We start from the raw sequence: 19,639 nt of genomic DNA, 5'->3' as shown, positions 1-19,639 counted from the left end.
CTAACTGTAGCTCTTGTCTAGCCTTACGACGGGTGGCCTACATGCTAGCAAGTGAAGTGGGGAGCGGGGAATACGTAGAAGACCAACCAGTCAGCAGCGGTGGCATCGAGAGTTACGACGTCGAGGGAGGAGGTGCTGCGTGCACCTCCTTCTACAAGCTGCTGTGTTTCTCATCGCGCTGGATTGGTAACTTCCCGGCTTTTCACTTCAGAGCGGCAGGATTGGTGTAATACAAGCTTCTATTGTTGTAAAAAATGTAAACGTCTTACGGTTACTCAATCAACAGTTTGTTGAGGAATGGTCTGGTGCAGTCTTATCGATATTTACACTTAATTCAACTACGTATTAGAGATAAGGGGCGATTTAAAATTATTACTATTGTTTTTTTAATATCCCCGGGAAGTTTGATTTCCCCCCGAGATGAAAATGGCTGTATTCAACACTTGTCATGCCGTAACGTAACCCACAGATACGCCACTCGCTTAGCATTAAAACCCCTGAGAGGTGCATAGGGGTACTAAACCTGACTTCGAGAAATGGCACGAGAGATTACATTTTACCAATATCTTCTGACTGAGAATGGGAGACTTCATGAAGGTGAGGTAGAGCTTACCTAATCTCGCCACGAAGATGTAGTGTCTCCAGTTGCCGGCCCCTGTGACAGAGTGGTTAGCACATCGCGCTACGACGCCAGGGGTCCCGGGTTCGAATCCTGATCTGGGCGTGGATGTTTGCGAGTGTCCATTCATCAATTTCATCATATAATCACTCATCCTCATCTTCGCAAATTAGCCAAAAGTGGCACAAAAAGCGAAGCAAAATAAATCGAATCAAGTGTCTCCTGTAACCATCTATCGACAACCTTCTATCTCCAATTACTCAGTCCAAAAACCCCGTATCTCTTACTGCCCCTCGTTTTATTCCCCCCTATCGTCAATGCATTCACCTCAGTCACGGAAGACATCGGACGTTTACCTAGATAATGACTGAGTCATTACATCATCTACCAGATTGCAAGTTGCCATACGTGTTCTTACAAATCCTCTACGATACTTACCCTTGTATGCATTTTACCTACAGGCATCTACTGTATATGAGTAAGTGAGCTTTCGGAAAGAATAACGAGATGTTTCCACAAGGACCCAGCCCAAGCATTCTCTCTCGTGATTGAAAAGGTACATTGGAGGCACATCCATAAAGTGAGATAATCGAGCTTAGGAAACTTTCAAGGGTCCCTCGAACATCCTCACGCACCGCCAAACTCTTTCTCAACGAAACAACCATCATTTCCACCGTTATGGACTGGCAGGGTGCCACGCTTCACCCACGCACATGGACATTCTGGAGTCACTCCAAAAGTGAAAAGTATCAACGAACACGATCGATACGCCAGCGAGGGCCAACTTAACACAATATCAAACTCTTTGGGCACCCACTTCGTCATTTTCAAAAGCAGATAGATGTGGCTGATGCGATGCTTTGCTTTCTGAAGATTGCGCTACATTCAAGTTCGTCGTTGCTGTAACAAGAACAAAGATGATTTGGCGGAGATTCCTTGGTCGTAAGACATATCCTGTTTATGAAAAGACAGGTAATGTTGAGACTTGGAAACCAAGGGATACAGTTCTTTTTTACAAGATTTGTTTTCCTATAGACTTACAAAATATAAATTATTGATGTATTGGTACAGACAGATAACAGACAAAATAAGCATGTTTATTTAACTTACTTGATACTTCTCATACCCGGAATGAGAACTAAATTATTTTCTTTGTCGCATATCACGCTCTCATTCAGGTATAAACATGAAATTCATGTCTTATACTTTACATATATCCACTCTCTTCTGTGCCTAAATAAATTTCATTATTCTTATTATTGAGTGTTTGAATGAGTTTTTTTTTTTTTGTTTGAGGTCCACTTTATGCATAGATAGGCTAATCGGGACTGTACATACAATTTAAAGTGGGATCCGAATCACTGTGCCATGTGCTCCACCAGGTAGCGAACCCGGGACCCTTTGATTACAAGGCGACGACGTTACCACTATGCCATCGGGGAGGCTCCTTCTTCTTATTAAAATAACATAACTGTATAATCAACCATTAATTTCCTCACAAACATGTCTTCCTTCAGGATCCATGTTCCATTGTTGATTCTACTAAACTTTATTTTTTTATCCTTTGTTGCCGTACTTTGTAACACAAATTAGCCCAAATGCATTTCCTATGCAATTAAGTTAACCGCTCTTATGGAATTGATATTTAAATTCATTAAACATTTTTTGGGGTTTTGTTCGTGAGCTTCCGAAACAGTTACAATGATTTAACGTGAGAATGACGAAATGAATGTAGATATTCACACCCTATGAACTCCTTGTATTATATTGGTTGATACTTTTCAACCAACGATAACAAATACTAAAATCATTATTTAATATTTCTCGAGAATGTCCTGGTTGTCAAATGTGTTGATGACATCTGAAAGCATGAACATTTGAAAGTATCATTGAAATATTTTTGTGACAGTATAAGTGTTCTGAGAAGGGAAAACCTTCTCTTTGTCGGGATAAGAACTTACTTTGTTGTCAAGCAAACTTAGGGTCAATTAGGATAGGCTCATTGCATCCCCTCTTTTTAATTCTCACCCTACGTTCAAAGAATGAGAACAATAACCGGCATTTTCCAGGTCTTTTTAATCACTAGTTCCTCTCTTCTTGCAGGAATATCTTCTCTTCAATTTTCATAAGTCTATCTTTAGTGCTACAGCAGTTTTTCCTTTCTGTGACCTTCACTCGCCACATTTAACAAGATTTTTACCTTTTGTCTCCCGGGAGAGATGTTTAAATTTAGAGTAGTTTATAATTAAAAGAAAACAAATATTTTCACGTCTGTAAAGTGAAGTTGAGCAGGAAAAAAACACTCGAAAGAAATCTTCTAAAAGGAGATGATAACTTTTACATGCTGGGGTTACTATGGGACTTCAATCGTCTAAAGAAACCTGGATTTTCCATATATAAAATAAGGGGGACGTCATAAAAGAAAGTTTGCTTTAAGTTTTGCTTACAGGCGTCTTTCCGTCAATTCTGTGTCCTTCGATGGAAAAACGAAAGATTTGTTTACTTTCTGTTGTTTTCCTTTGTCCGTCAGTGCAAGTTTCATTATCCGAACCAAAAGCTACCGTTTTGCTCACCCATGTTCCGTGCTTTCATTTCAGACTAGCCCCGTATCACAAAGAGGAGAGAGAGGGCACGATTCCATTTCCCTTCCCCTCCCACCCCAACATGTTCACTTTTCCACGCACAAAAACCTGATCATTTCACAAAGTTCAACTTTTCCTTTACCTGCTAGAAAAAAATCACCCTCTACTTTTTTCCTCCCTGGTTTGCAAACTGAAAAAAGTAATCTTTATCTGATTGGAAAAGTGCACATGGGTGCATACGCGCGTGTCTATGTGTGTGTGTGCCTTCATGCTCTTGTATGGTTGTATAAGTCAGAGAGCACGCATATATTTATTTCTCCTTTTAGGCGTTATTTTTCTGTGCGATTTGATTTCTTGTCTTAAGTCGACTGTATGCACAGATAGGCTAATCGGGACTGGACCTACAATTTAAAGTGGGATCCGAACCACTGTGCCATGTGCCTCCACCGGCTATCGAACCCGGGACTCCTTGATTACAAGGCGACGATGTTACCACTACTCCATCGGGGAGGCCCATTTCCTGTGCTATATCTGCATGTTTACAATGTTAGGTTGACCACTAATACAAAGTTTGAAAAGGATGAAATTCATATCAGGAAGATTTCAATGAAATCAAAATGCATTAGGATCTGCCCATAGAAATTTCAACGACGTCAGTTTACAGGATAAATGTTTTAGTCATTTTACACTATATATTCAGGAGGGAGTTCATTATTTGTAGAGGAAACAAAACGTTAGGAGCCATTTATTTTTGGATATGCTACGCTGACGGACAGTGGCGGCAATTGGGTTCCAAAACCGGTGGGGGGTGTAAAGACAGCATAGTGCAGGGGCAAAAGTGGCGAAAAGTGGGGGGCCACTGCCCTCCCTCGCCCCCCTATCGCCGCCACTGCTGACGGGTACCTTCTTCTAGGTTACTTTCGCTATGATGTCTGACGATGAATTGATGAAGCACATGATGGAACAAACACAATGATGCACCCATGCACTATGTAGGGTTAAAATCTGGAACCTCGAGCTTCAAAACGCTTTACGGTAACCATTTAGCTCTCTTTACTGTCGCCCACTGTAACATAGGGACATCATTTCTATGGGCAATAATGACAATGTACTGTTGATACCAATTCTGGTGAAAGAACTGCTATGGGTACGGTAAGAATTTATTCTGGTTATTATATGGACACGTAACTCCATTCCCAAATGAAATACCCTGGATAAATTCTTGGGTTAGGCATGTTAGATTTAGGACTCTTATCATAAATAATGCCTTTTTATAGTCGAGCCGCGACAATGGTGGAGACACATAATAGCCCCGTCTAGTTGGCTGCACTTTTTGACTCGATTTGACACTCTTTGCACCGAAGTGTTTAGTTGGTTGCACGGTGCAACACCGAGTCGTCTAATTCGTTGATTTAGTGTATTTGGTGTCTGCACCGTCTGCACTACCTTTTGGACCGGTGTGTGTTTGGTGTATGGTCACGTGGTGCGTGCTAACTAATCAAGTGACCGTTTAAAGCAGCAGACAGGCATTTTTTGAATCTTCTGAACTTGAACACCGCTTTCCGTGTAGTTGGTTGAACGAAATTTCCTTGCACCACTCTGACACTGGATACACCTGCACTGCACCGAGTGTCACAAAGTGCAGTCAACTAGACGGCGCTAGTGGTTCAGATCCCTCTTTAAACTTCAGGCCCAGTTCACTGTGCATAAAGTGGACGCAAAACAACAAATCAGTCAATCAAGCCCCTAACAAGGAAATGGAGGCACATAGTGGTTCGGATCCCACTTTAAACTGTAGATCCAGTCCCGATTAGCCTTACTGTGTATAAAGTGGACTTAAAACAACAAATCAATCCAATCTTAACAAGGAAAGCATTTCGCCTGACATCAGAAGGCGAAAGGCGTGACAAAATGTGTTTGAGACGTGTGCGATGAGTGAGACCAACATATAATCTGCCTTCATCGCCATATCTACATCGAGTTTGCTGCTCCAACAAGGTGCGTCGACCTTGGCTACACGTAGCCCCAGCACTTCCGAACACGCCTTTTATCTTCTTGCACTTGTGGTGTGAGAGCTGTATGGGACCAGGAGACTACTCTAACGCTGAGGGGGAAACCAGCGCGACTGCGAGCGAACATATGGTGGTTAGGTATGTGCGATAATCATCTTTTGGTGAACTCTGTACTCGCCAGTGAACTGCAAACTCGAAACGGCGCTTTGTTCATGTCAACTCCTGATTACCAGTAATAGCAGAAACATTGTCCGCATGATTTTTTCTTAAGGATGGCAGAGTCACAGAAACTTTTATTATTACCTGGGCCGTTCAATATATAAGTTTCCGTATGCTGTAATTTTTTTTTATTTTTAAGATACATTAGAAAACTATACATACATGTGTAGGAGGATCCTTCGTCACTTCTCCACATAATCTCCATAGAGATTCAGGCATTTGTCCCACCGTTGCACCAATTTGTCCATACCCTTTGCAAGAAAATCAGGGCTCTGGCAATTGAGCACTATTGTCATATTACGCTTCGCTTCTTCTTCATCTGTTTCGAAACGGTAACCTTGCAATTCAGACTTTAACACCGGAAAAAGATAGAAATCACTCTGCGCTAAATCGGGGCTGTATGGGGGGTGGGGCAGCCGTTCCCACCCCAATTCTTCAATTTTGTGTTGTGTTTGCACTGCTGAGTGGGGGCGAGCGTTATCGTCAAGAAGAATTACACCAGCTGACAGGAGACCTAGTCGCTTATGTGGAATTGCGTTTTTCAGTTTATCCGATGTTTGACAATAACTGTCAGCATTAATTGTTCTTCCTCGCTCCAAAAAGTCCATAAGCAGAACGCCCTTAGCATCCATGCTTCTGAACTCCTTATGACGCGAGCCCGTGTTTTCCGAACAAGCATTTACTTTTCGCCCTTGAGCGCATGCGCTTTCACGTTTGATAACGAATCGATTGTTGTTTCTTGTAGACGAAGGATTTCGCTTGTTAACCATGTGCTTTTTAATGGCATTGCTTTATACAATATTTTATAGTACAGGGAAACTTATATATTGAACATCCTTAGTATTATTATTAATATTATTACTGTAATTATTATAGTTTTTTTTATTTTTGTTACTATTATTACATTACCATTACTACTACTACTAGTAGTAGTTATGTTTTTTTAAATTACATACATTTGTAATTTCCATATTCTGTATATCTACCTAGGTATATACAATTTGCATAATTGTAGCTATACTTAACATAAATTCATGTAGGACAAAAAACTGTTTCTTCATAGTTAGATTATCAGTTCAAGGTTGATAAAGCTCCAGGAACCCATAAATTCTAATGGGTTCTGTTGCAGGACCGGAACCTATTTTCTAACAATTTAAATTCGGTCCAAGTTGCGTATTGTTACATTGAAAAAAGGTTCCTGGACCGTATTTAAATTGATTCTAGAATAAAGGTTCCTGGACCGTATTTAAATTGATTCTAGAATAAAGGTTACTGGACCGTATTTAAATTGATTCTAGAATAAAGGTTACTGGACCGTATTTAAATTGATTCTAGAATAAAGGTTACTGGACCGTATTTAAATTGATTCTAGAATAAAGGTTACTGGACCGTATTTAAATTGATTCTAGAATAAAGGTTCCTGGACCGTATTTAAATTGATTCTAGAATAAAGGTTCCTGGACCGTATTTAAATTGATTCTAGAATAAAGGTTCCTGGACCGTATTTAAATTGATTCTAGAATAAAGGTTCCTGGACCGTATTTAAATTGATTCTAGAATAAAGGTTACTGGACCGTATTTAAATTGATTCTAGAATAAAGGTTCCTGGACCATATTTAAATTGATTCTAGAATAAAGGTTACTGGACCGTATTTAAATTTATCGGGAAAAATGGTTCCTGGACCGAATTGAAATACTTTACAGATAAAAAGGTTCTTTACGGTCCAGAACCCATTTACGCTTGCTGATTTTCTCTCCTGGACCGGAATTGAGTTTATTTAAAATTCCTGGACCTTAACAACCCTTAATCAGTTTAATATATACTGTCAGCTTAAATGTAACGCTACCTGGAATAATAATAATATTAATAGTTGATGTAGCATACGGCTTGTACGTCACAGAAAACAATACTTTTTGTTATAAAATACCTCTACAATTTCACCATTCGAATTGCATTAACTCTTTCCAGAAATCTTGCCCCCCGTGGCCCTCTCTTGGACGCCCATGATCTATAGTATTACTATTTCGTAACATACCTATTCAAAAGTCTAACTTCTTGCCCCATTGAAATTAAACACAAAAAAAAAAATCGTCGTGCAGCGTAAACTACCACCATGCGTGTCACATGATTGAACATAATGTTCTGCTTGGGTGCATCCAGCATTCAGCAAAGAGACCGGTAGCGAATATACTGTACAACACGATCTAGTTGGCAATAAGTATTCAGTCAATAAGGCATTAATGCGAGAAGTCTGAAAAGGTGGGAAATTCTCTGTTTCGCACAAACTTTGTTCTGCATCGCGCAGCAACATATGATTCGAATTTTGATTAAGGAGTTGTAGCGAAAATTTTAGTCACAGCGTTGCCGCTGTGTTGAACATTTCCCGCGATACGACGGTCAGAATTTGAATTCTCCTGGAGAGAACAAAAAAGAGAAGAGCTCTTGTGGAGCACGTAGATAAATCGGCTGCAGGTGAATTGATTGAATTGTCGAAAGCGCCCGTCCAGTTCTTCCGGATCGGGATGAATTTTGCATGACTTTGGAGACCAAAGCTACTGGATCGGCAATGATCATACTTTCCGCAAACCGTGGAATTCGAAACTGTTGCAATATATTTTGCAGATCTCCTTTCTGATCAGTATGGTAGATTCTCTCTTACAGGAAGAAAAGAGTTACGTGGTTGCAACATGTGTACAGTGGGGTGCATCAATATTGCCAGGTGCTGCTGCAAAGACTTGTAACTGCAGTCGCTTTCCCCATTCACGCAATCCCGTTCCCTCGCACGTGTTCATTGGTCGACCTGCCTCGGGTCACCACTTGCGCAGAGACTTGCTTTCGTTCGCTAGCTCCAGAGATTCCCGGGACATTGATTTATTGATTTATTGTTTTAAATCCACTTTATGCACAGTAAGGCTAATCGGGACTGGACCTACAGTTTAAAGTGGGATCCGAACCACTTGTGCCTCCACCGGGTATCGAACCCGGGACCCCTTGATTACAAGGCGACGACGCTACCACTGCGCCATCGGGGAGGCCCTGGGTTCCCGGGACAGAGTATACGTGTTTTTAAGAAATGAAATTTTATTGGTGTTGTGGGGAGGTTTATCTCCTACCTCGTGGCGTTTTATTTGATATCTTTAACCTTTCATTCAGAGAAACAAAGTGAATGAAATTGGTGATGGACAATTTACCTGGTAATACATATGTATCTCACCGTACCATGGGCTAAAATCTACTTACCTTTCGTAGGGTTTTGAAATTCTTCAATAGTACAGCATTTATTATTGATTTCATTTCTGATATTTAGCGTCGCATTTCTTCCACTTTGGGCTATTCGCGACGATGAGGATGGGTGATGATGTGTTTACATTGATGATGGAACATTCACAAAGAACACTCATGTCCCGGCCGGGATTCGAACCCGGGACCCATGGCATCGTAGCGCGCTATGATAACCTCTTCGCTACGGAGGACGGCACACTATATATTAACCATATTCTAATGTGTTAAAGAGCGTGAAAATAGCTTAGTAAGAAATACCGTGCTGGATATATGGCCATCAAATATAATTTTTTATGGTGATCATAAATGGGGAATTTCTTTACTAGGTGTTAAGAAATCACATACCTGCTTAAGGGTTGATTGGACAATATTCCTTCAAGTTCCACCTTTGTGTTTATTGCGGTGGAAACGATGTTATAGTCAAAAGCTGGAGTTTAGTGAACGAAAAACATGCCACTGTCTCGGCAAGGAATAAAATATGGGGTGTTCAGGAGAAAGCACTTAGTCACAAACTGCAGTTTTCTATTGCTTTCATTTAAGTTGCACTGAATCAATTAAAGAAAATATTATAAGTATAATTTTATATAGGGCATTTATAAACATTCTAAACAGTGATGATTCAACATGTGTATCATGCCTGCAATGTTTCCTATTAAAAGACTTGGAATAAATAACTCGCTACTGTAAAATTTCATTTTTTACTTAAGTGATTCTTCCAGAACACCCTATATATAATCTACCGAAGCCAATATATTTATAATAATTATCAACTAAGGGGAAAATGTGCTCTTTCTGAAGAATAGTATCAAACTTTCTTGAATATTTTATTTAGACAAGTGGTCCGTTTGAGGAAAATATAAAAACACTGAACTCCAATTTACGATTTCAATAAAATAACTCTGACTTGCTCTATCAGTCCAACACATATATTATTTAACAAACATGTAGAATATTGTAAGTAAACCCTCTCGTCAGGAGCATTTTAGAAGTGTTATTGAGGGAACAAATTCAGAGAAGGAAATGGATCACATTTCGTTCTGAAGTGTGAAACATATCCTCATACTTTGGTCGTTGCCCTAGAAAATGTATCGATAAATCAACCCATATCTGAATTAAACTACAAAGAATAGTTGTAATAGAAATGCAAAACTTGCGCAGATTGGTCCCACCATCCTTATGACCTCTGGTTATCAGTAAGTATTGGTATTTTGGAAACATGAAGGTGCAATTAAAAGTCCCTTGATGAATCTAATGGGGCATAAATGTAATCTTAATGTCAGAGTCCGATACATGTAGCCTATCTATTTAATACGACTAGCTTTGTTGATGGACAATGGATTACAACTATTCTCATAATGTTAAAAACCTGGGTCAATTAAAATTTTCTTTACTCTTCCAAGTATGCCAAAAGACGCTTATTGTTCCGAAGACCAGGGATTAGGAATATCGAATGTCACCTTCAACCTCGTACAGCTTGCTGTGAACTTATGGCGTAGCTTAGAGGCATTAATGCGACTGCGGTATTAGACTGCGATATTAGACATAAGTAGACATATAATTCTGGATTGGTGTACATGAAATGTAGGGTGGAAATAGTGCATCCTTTGCCGAGAAGAACTCGTCTTCTTAGAATACATGGTTTTTATCTATACAAGTTATATGTACATAAATTCATGAAAATACTGTACATCACTCCATTTTAGTTCGCTGACTTTTCCACAGAGAAATATGTACTGAAATAAATTATTCTATTCACAGTCGATGGACTTTAATAAAAACCATTATCATCATATCTCTTTATCTACTTCAACAAGCATACTTTGTCGGCTAGTTGTAGAGTGGTAAAATTGGTTCTGAAATAATATTTAAAATCGCGTTATAATAAGACTGAAAGTGATAATAGTCATAAAGTAAGTTGATATTTATGTTCCTGTGAAGTTCATTAAAAACAATACGTAATATTAGTAAGAATTCTGTCTAAAGAAAAGGAACATTATAAGTTATTGAAGGTAATAAGAGCCAAGTATCTAATCAATGTAGCTGTAGCTCGCGGAGGTATTTTCAGTGATTTGTGAATTGTTGACTGCACACTGCAGGTGCTGACACCTATCTTGAGGTAAACTTCATGTTAATTGCCCCTCCATATTAAGCGAATGACCCCCCATCAATCAACGCTGGGAGGGAGGAAGGAATATAATCTCTTATGTGCTGATGATGTACGTCCGTCCATGGCAACTGTCGGTGTCTCGAAAATTGCAAGAAGTATAATGATGAAATTTGGTGCCTTGATAGACCTGCCAAACGGTAGCTTAACGCAACGTAGATCAACTCGATTGGCCTGTCTGCCTAGCCGTGAGAGACGACGACCAATACGAAGTGATCTGTCAAAAAAAAAAAAAAAAAAAAAAAAAAAAAAGTGGGAGGGGAACCCCCTGTAGAATCCAACCCCCACCCGCATACATTCAGCGGCATGCGCTCATTGCAATGGTGAGTATAAATAAAACAGGACTTCATATACTCAGAATTACGGTTTCCCCAGTTTTTGTGTGCTGAGCACTTGTTTGTATTTTATTTGATTACATTACATTGCATTTGCATGAATTACATTACAAATTTCATACTGGTAACTTTCATTCATTGTGCCCATTTATAGGGTTGTATGGTTAGGTTACAAGTTGTTCCTATTAGTTTATATTTACGTATATATGCAAGTTGGTAGTTGTCTGCAATTGTTATTTTAATATTAACATTTTGTTCGGGAATCCAAAACAACTTCTCAGTACATTAGTGAAAGTAATGAAAAATATATTATTAATGATAAGAGTACGCATATGTATCAAGCAAGAATGAGATGTTAGAATAATAGAGGAGAAAATTAATAACTTAAAGCTCTTATGCAAAGTTGTATATCTGTCAGTATCTCAGAATCTAGAAATTTTAAGATTTTTATGAACGGAGAAATTAACTTTAAATAATCGATACACCCCTGGTACCTCGCCGTTTATTTTCAAATCTGTAAAGTAGCTCCATAGCTGTGGTACTTTGGCGACATTGGGCATAGGATAAAGATATCTGATTTGAGTACATTACATGAAGTTCCGTGCCGGTCCTCGTGGCGGAGTGGTTAGCACATGGCGCTACGACGCCAGGGGTCCCGGGTTCGAATTCCGGCCTGCGCATGGATGTTTGTGAGTGTCCAATCATCAATTTCATCACATCATCACTCATCTCCATCTTCGCAAATTAGCCAAAATTGGAACAAAAAGCGAAGTAAAAATAAAGCATTTCAACCAAACAAACATGAAGTTATGCGATGTGGTCGTCCAACTTCTGCCAGCGAAAGACCTGCAGAATCTTTTTTATTATTATTAGTGTTGCCCACGGGACGACACGGGACAGGCTTTTAAAAATTCGAGACGAGACGAGATTTATCATGTGTCCCGAGACAAACTAAGTTTTTCGAGACGAGACAGCATTTCACTGCATTTCCACGAGACGAGACAGGCCAAAGTCTCGTCTCGTGGGCAACACTAATTATTATTATTATCCCTTCTCGACACGAGGCAGGAATAATGGGATGCGGCAAGTGGCAACAAGCTTCGAGCTACCAAGCCCACTAATCGAACCTGTTGGTCTTCGTGCCGTCCTTCCCGTCGAAAAGAGGACATTTTAAACTCGGCTCCGCATTGGACACAGTCGCCTACTCATCGTCATTTGCTGCAAAGGTTGGACCCTCCCATCTGTGGTGTACGTAATTAAGTGTTCGGAATGTTTTTATCGAATGAGCTGATAAGCATTTTAACCAATTTTTATTAGATTTTTGAGAAGTACAGGCCTTTTACACTGTATCTGAGAAAGTTTGTTTAGATGCTCACCTTTTCAATGTGTCGTGTATGCCCTCTTACAAACTTGCACTTTTAACCCTTCTCAAGGGCCCCTTTACACCCTAAGCTAAGGATTTTCTCCGATGCACCCAAAAATTTTAATCCATTCACTCACCCCCTCCTCTCAAAAAATCTTATCTTTCAGCGTGTCGCATTTGATATCGATTCTGAAGGTGAAAACTACAAAGAAGCTACTGATCCACTCTTTCAAAACTGTTTCCCTTGTTAGTATGACCATCCACTGGCAGTTACATAAGACGCAGATTTATCGAACAAACATTAATCAAATATATGTTCGCATTATTTTCATTTCAGAACTTTTTGGCTGCTATTTACATCTCAATTTACATTTTGATACTATCGTATGAATGGAGAGGCGGACATAATATGGTGACTATTTGCATCATAGAACTAAGGCAGCTGCTGATAAATTCTCTCTTCTCTCCGCAAGTTCAGACTGGAACTTACTTAAAATATGGTTGCTGGAAATGTTAATTTTGTGTTTTTTAAATGATACTGGTAATTTCGAGGATGAGAGAACCCTGACGTTTTACAACTATTTGACATGATTCTCTCATTCTAAATGTGACGAACCGTGACAGAATTGGATATTTCTCTCGAGATAACAGAGAGAGAAGACTTAGTGTTTGATGAAACCACAGTTTTACTAGTGATATAGTATTTCTAGCGTGCCTCCCCGATGGCGCAGTGGTAACGTCGTTGCGTTCTAATCAAAGAGGTCCGGGTTCAATACTCAGTAGAGGCACATACTGGTTAGATCCTGTCCCGATTAGCCTTTCTGTGCATAAGTTGGACTTAAAAACAAAATCAAATAGTGTTGCTAACAGGTATGGTAATGTTAAATGCATGATCATACGGCATGACATCAGGCTTCTATCGTGCGGAAAGATTCAATTTCATTAGTACTCGATATATTAAGTATTCCTTCATTAAATTGTAATCTGCGATTTGCTACAATTCTACATGAACATCGCAGTGGTTAAGACTGTACCAAGGCTGTTACGTGTGGTAACAGATGACAGCACCATTATCATGGCAACCAAGCCTATGAGTATATATAATCAAGTTAAATACATACAAAACAGGTTTGTTGATCAAGATATTTTTGTTAGAAGGTGACGTCACGTTGGTTAGTGGATTTTAACCCTTTTATGCCCACTAGTTCGTATTCGGACCATTGCCGATGTGCAATTGTGAAAGTATCTTGCCGACAATGAGAGTGATTGTTGTTGTTATCTTGTTGATAAACTAATTCTTTGGATTACAGTTAATGGCCTGATACATTATTGACTGCTCTCTGTTGTATTGTCGAAATGTTAAAGCGTCATATTGGAAGCTAGGGAATCCACGTGGCCGAATGTAGAGCACCTGGAGAAGAAACGTAATCATAATTGTTGTTGTTTGCACTAATGTTCTTGATGTGCAAAAAATGATGAAGGGATGTTCTATATTTTTGTTTTTTAAATTGCATTCAGTAGATCAAATTTCTGCAAAATAAGCTTCAAAACAAGGGTGGTAGCACCAGTGGGCATGTACAATCATATTTAGAAAAAATATTACGCCATTTCTGAATTTCTCTCTCGTAATTCTCTGTGGGCCTCTGCGATGGCGCAGTGGTAGCGTCGTTGCCTTGTAATCAAGGGGTCCCGGGTTCGATTCCCGGTGGAGGCACATAGCGGTTCGGATCCCACTTTAAACTATAGGTCCAGTCCCGATTAGCCTTACTGTGCATAAAGTGGAGTTAAAACACCAAATCAATCCAATCGTAATTTTCTGTGGCCGATATTATAGACATCTTCGAAGAAAATGAAGATACGAATTCCAGTTTTGTGTTTTCGTTCCCCCAGATGTTTGCCTGCAGTCTTATGTAAACAATGGCTAAGAAGATGCAGGTGGCGCACATGATAATTTATCAGGGAAGCAACTTTCAGCTTGCACTTCCTTGGCCAATGAACGCGTTAGAGGGAAAGAAGCTGCAAGAGAGGGCAATGCCACTGCAGCTACCAGTCGTTTGCAGTAGCGTCCACTAACTTGCTCGCTCACTCGCTTTCTCCCCTTCTCTAACGTTATGCGCAGCGTTGCTCCTGGGACTCCTGGAGCTGATATACACTCTCTTAGCTCATTTGCCGACTGACTCTTTCAAACATTGCACAATCAAGAGGCACACATTACCAAGATGTTCAAGCTTCGGTCGTTAACAAGGTATTGTGTTCTTGATTAAGTCCGTTACGATAACATTAGTCACTTTATATGCTATCAGCATGCACAAACAATTTGTGCATTAAACCACTCGCATACAAAGTCTAGTAAATTGATCTATGTAGGTGAATAAATACCCTTTCAAAACAATTATTCTGAGCCCCATGAGGTGGTATCAGCATATTTCTACCATGCTCATACAACTCATTGGGCTGAGAATAATTGTTCTTAAAAGCGTACATTCATTTTTTGTCACCCTGTATAATCAGAGTGCATAAAACAATACAAGCACAATGGCAATCAATACTTATCAAATGTAATATAACATGTGTTAGAATGCTATCAACAAAAATCATGAGCGAAATAATAAAATTGCACGAGTTCTGTATGTATAAAAAAATCAGCGCCCACAGGTTCGTTTTTGCACCATGCCATATTTGGCAATCTATATTCTGTGATTACAAATTCTTGTGAATTTTCAACAAATGGTTCGTACACATCATGTACTCAAAGAATTTTCAAAATTTAACACACACACACACAAAAAAAATCCGCCCTAAGTGGGTAAAGTAGAAATGCAGCAACGTGGTATAGTTAGATCTTATTAGCCAAAGAATCAATGTAAAAGCAATGGGATTTAGCAATAGACGAAAATATTAACATAAATTCACTGGAAATTGAGGACCTTCATTATTGTATTTTACAGTGGGATGCACAAGTGTTGCTCGGTAATTTGTCCCTTGCAATTTTCATTATATTTTTCCTTACTTCCTACGTCTATTTAAGCAATGAACTCCTACGTCCTCTGGTGCTGAGATTGTCAGCTGCTTACTTGACTTTTTGTTCCAATTCTTGAAGATCTCATAATTGGCTAAAACAAAGATAAGATAATATGGAGATGGACAATTTGGTTAGTAATACTTATGCATCCCACTATACTGTGATTGTATTTTAAAATGTCTTGAAAGTAGGTTAGTTGATTCAAAGAAAAAACGTCGTTCACATTCATAGACGACACGGGCCATGTCAGGAAGTAACTGAAATAATTGATTATATTTTCTAATTACGTTTGTAGCACTATCTGCGCTGTCAAGAAAGCAAAATGAGGTTACTCATAGACGAGCAGTTTTTGTACGGAAATTTCAACCTGATTTTCACATACACCACCAAGATCTTGTGTTTAGACCAAAGTTCTTGAAAATAAACACGTGGCCAACAGAGGACGCTAATTTTCCTGATCAATTCAGTGGCAGATAAAGTCGAAAAAAGACATTTTAAGGGGAATAGGTTGATAGAAAAATCGCACAAAGCTTTGTTTGTGTGTATTAAGTCAAGTGTTGAGGAAGGTTGAACGAAAGTGGTTAATCGAACACAGTTGTATATAATACAATGCATTTAGAATATACTATGTTATCTACAAATTAACAAAAACAATACTGGGTATATATAAGTATATTGATGCTTATAGTTTTAAATAGTTGTCACCTGTAGTCGTTGTAGGGTGTTGGTTTAGATTATGTATCCGTGATGCAGTAGTTAACATACCCGGCTGTGAGAACGTGATTTACGGGTTCGAATCATGAACAAGGCTCTTTTCTTATTTCCTCAATTCATTATTAATCCTAGTCCTGTCGTTCTACATAGGTAATGGACGTAAAACAACTCAAGAATTCTCATCAAACATACGCCATATTTGTTTCTCTGGAATGGCAGTCACCATGTGTGTGTGTGTGTATGGATATGTGTGCATCGTTTAAACATTATATTAACTCTGCTACCATGCTCTTCGGTACCTGTGGTATTCATTTCAATTTACTCAAACAAACTTTTGCTTTTCCCTTTGAAACACAACTAAACACGTAATGTTGTCCTAGTTTGTTCACTAGTTACTCTGTTCATAAGTTCACTTTGTAAACAGATAGGCTAATGAGAACGGGACCTTTAGTTTAATGTGAAATCCTAACCACTAGGTGCCTCCACTGGCTATCCAACCCGGGACTCCTTGATTACAAAACGACATCCAGCATCCCAAGCACTAGGGTAATTTGCATAGGTACTTAATCTTCTGTCTTTGACGGCACCCCTGGTCCATGCTTTAGCGCTACAATTTCAAGATTTGAGCCATATGAAGTCTTTCGACATATCTCCGGAGGGGGGGGTGCCCCCCGTTCCCCCCTCTGCGGACACCCTTGAGTGCATCGAAATTCTTCAACAACAAATTATATGATTGCTTGCATAGAATGAGAGCATACCAAATATACGTTGTAATTACAAACATACGATAGGGAGTCCTGTTGATCCTGCAAGAAGTAGGAAGGGCGTGTCCTTAGTAGAGCAAGTAGTAATAGTAGCCAGCCTCCATGGATAAGTGATTAGCACACCGCGCTACGACGCCAGGGTTCCCGGGTTCGAATTCCGGCCTGGGCATGGGTGTTCTTCGTGATTAGCCAAAAGTGACAGCAATGCGAAGTTAAAAAATGCAATCAATCAATAAAGTAGTAGTAGGTGAATAGAAGTAGAAATATGACGTAAATGTTTCTCTAAATGAAAGTAATTAAAATATCAGTTGGCGTAAATGTAAAGTAGTGAAGAACTGAAATAATACCAAATTTTCACAAGTGACATGTAGCTTGCACTCACCGTGCATTGATCGTTGTAGCCTTGTATTGCAATTTTATATGCAACACAAAACTGTGCAGCAAAATCTGTCAACAACTTTACGAAGATGCATTCGAGATTAAATCGAAGTGAACTACATCCAAATGCATTTATCACTCTTGACAATGAAACAGACTATTTACCTTCATACATGTTTGTAGCATGCAAAATATTGGTCTCGATGTATTTAACACAGTAAGATCTTACTTGCCTGCATTTGATGTACGCTTGTACAGTCACGGACACTACTTGGTTGTAACGATTCCATTGGAAGTGAATGGGATTGTTACAAATATTTGTAAGCTGCCAGATGTTATTTTCAGGTGATTTTTAATCCATAATTATATCAGTTTAAATATGTAGGTTGTATGTATTTTGACGCAAATGAGACTGCAATGGTATTCAACTCCCATGGGGACTAATATTCTTATCAAAAAAGGTCCAATTACTATGTTATTAGTATTGTTCATTGCCGTCAGTACGTGTATTAATGCAACACTTTTAGATCAGTTATTTTGACGGACAATTTCAGATCCTACTGAAAACTCTAGTTGCAATTCTGTTTAACGTTTGCGCATAAATTGAAATCCAAAGTAAAGAAACTTATTCAGTTTTCACTTCCATAACTTTACAAGCCTTATAGACTAAAAAGCTGATACAAGAATCTGAAGAAATGAGGAGGGGTACCAAGTCTTCACAAAATTAAGAAGTTTAGAACTATTTTCGCAGTAAGGTATCAACCTGACAATATTTCGGCGATCAACTTGCTGAAAACTTAAACTTCATCTCCGATATAGAGAGCGAGAGAATTACAATCGGAAAATACAATAATAAAGTAAGACATTATCATAAACTTCTCTTACCTTTGTGAAGTGTTGTTGTGTATCTGAGAGAAGCTATTGCCTAAAGCTGCTGCAACGGACGAGGTGATTGGTCTGTTCTGAGCGGATCCTGACAATCAACAAGTTTAAGGCGCGGTACCCTTGCTCAGTCTTTTATATACTCGCGTACCAAATTTCTGTATCACATCCCGAAAGAGATGTACAGCGGGGAGAGGGAGGGATGGGCAGGAGAGAGGGGAATTTCGTACGGTGACGTCGATAGAAGGGCGGGTCGTACGACGGCGCTAAGGCGCCAGAATCGTGACGTCACTCATTCAGAAAATCGGGGTCCGGCAGTGTCTCCAACCGTACTATGTTTTCGACCAGTTTTGGTTCCAAATAATAGTTCCGTCGTGATACAGAACTCGAAGCACTTGTATTGGGGAATTCGTAGGCCAAATGTGATGAAATTAAGGTAATCGAGGTAATAACATGAAACTAAAAAAAAATGTTTTCATAATGGCCAATATCTCTGCGTTGCCATTAGCTGATAGTGCGTATTTATCTCCGTAAGTTCATTTGTCTGTCTGTGTCTTTTAACATAATATATAAGAAATTATATAAACTAGAGCTATACGTAATAGTGTACAAAATAGTTGTCTAAAATGGTTCTCAGTAGTCATGTAAGTGAGTGGGTGAGCTATTTCGTTTATTTTACTTCGCTTTCCTGCAACGATTGGCTAATCGCGAAGATGAGGATGAGTGATGGTGCGATGAAATTCAGGAAGGAACACTTAAAAACAACACTTATGCCCAGTTGTCATGTTGATGAGTTACGATCTTACATGTCTCCGCGTGAGTCAACAATCATTATACGTTATAACGTGTGTGTGTGTTTGTTAAATAACCTTGGTGCTACAGCCCTTAAAGCCTCACTCACTCGCCCGAGGTGGGCAATCATCGAACTATATTCCTTTTCCGGAATGTCTGGAGAAGCGACGCGCAGAGGGGAAAGCTTGTGGCAGGGGCCAGACTAGGTGGGGAAGGTTGCAGAATGCAGAATTCCCTTAGTAGGCTGTCATGTTTACCATAGAACTACTGGACCAGTTGAGTCGCCCCCTCCGCGCGTTCATTGGACGAGGCACACAGCCGCAACGTGCGCTAAGGACGCGTTCGCGTTCTCTTACTCCAGACATCAAGGAAAAGGAATATTGACACTTGGTGACGTGTGGTCAGCACGACGAACACCCTGTCGTTGCTGTAGGATTTCTATGACAGTATTACGCTACTCATTCGTAGCTCCCCTATTTCTTCACGATGGTGAAGGCCGAAATCTCAACA

At 39.5% G+C, this 19,639-nt stretch overlaps 1 protein-coding gene across 1 annotated transcript in view; it reads right to left on the bottom strand.

Moving 5' to 3' along the window:
• The window catches only part of Proc (Proctolin), a 169,953-nt gene extending 151,493 nt beyond the window's left edge, over window positions 1-18,460 (bottom strand). The window contains exon 1 of the mRNA XM_083134902.1: window positions 18,341-18,460. The gene's annotated coding sequence lies outside the window, so the exon portion shown is untranslated. The remainder of the gene's footprint in view (window positions 1-18,340) is intronic.
• Window positions 18,461-19,639: the final 1,179 nt, after the last annotated feature.

This window comes from Lepisma saccharinum, chromosome 14 (assembly GCF_977018435.1).
Source record: "Lepisma saccharinum chromosome 14, izLepSacc3.1, whole genome shotgun sequence".
NCBI lineage: Eukaryota > Metazoa > Arthropoda > Insecta > Zygentoma > Lepismatidae > Lepisma > Lepisma saccharinum.
Note: the sequence above shows the minus strand (reverse complement) of the source record. Positions and strands in the feature narration are given on the sequence as shown.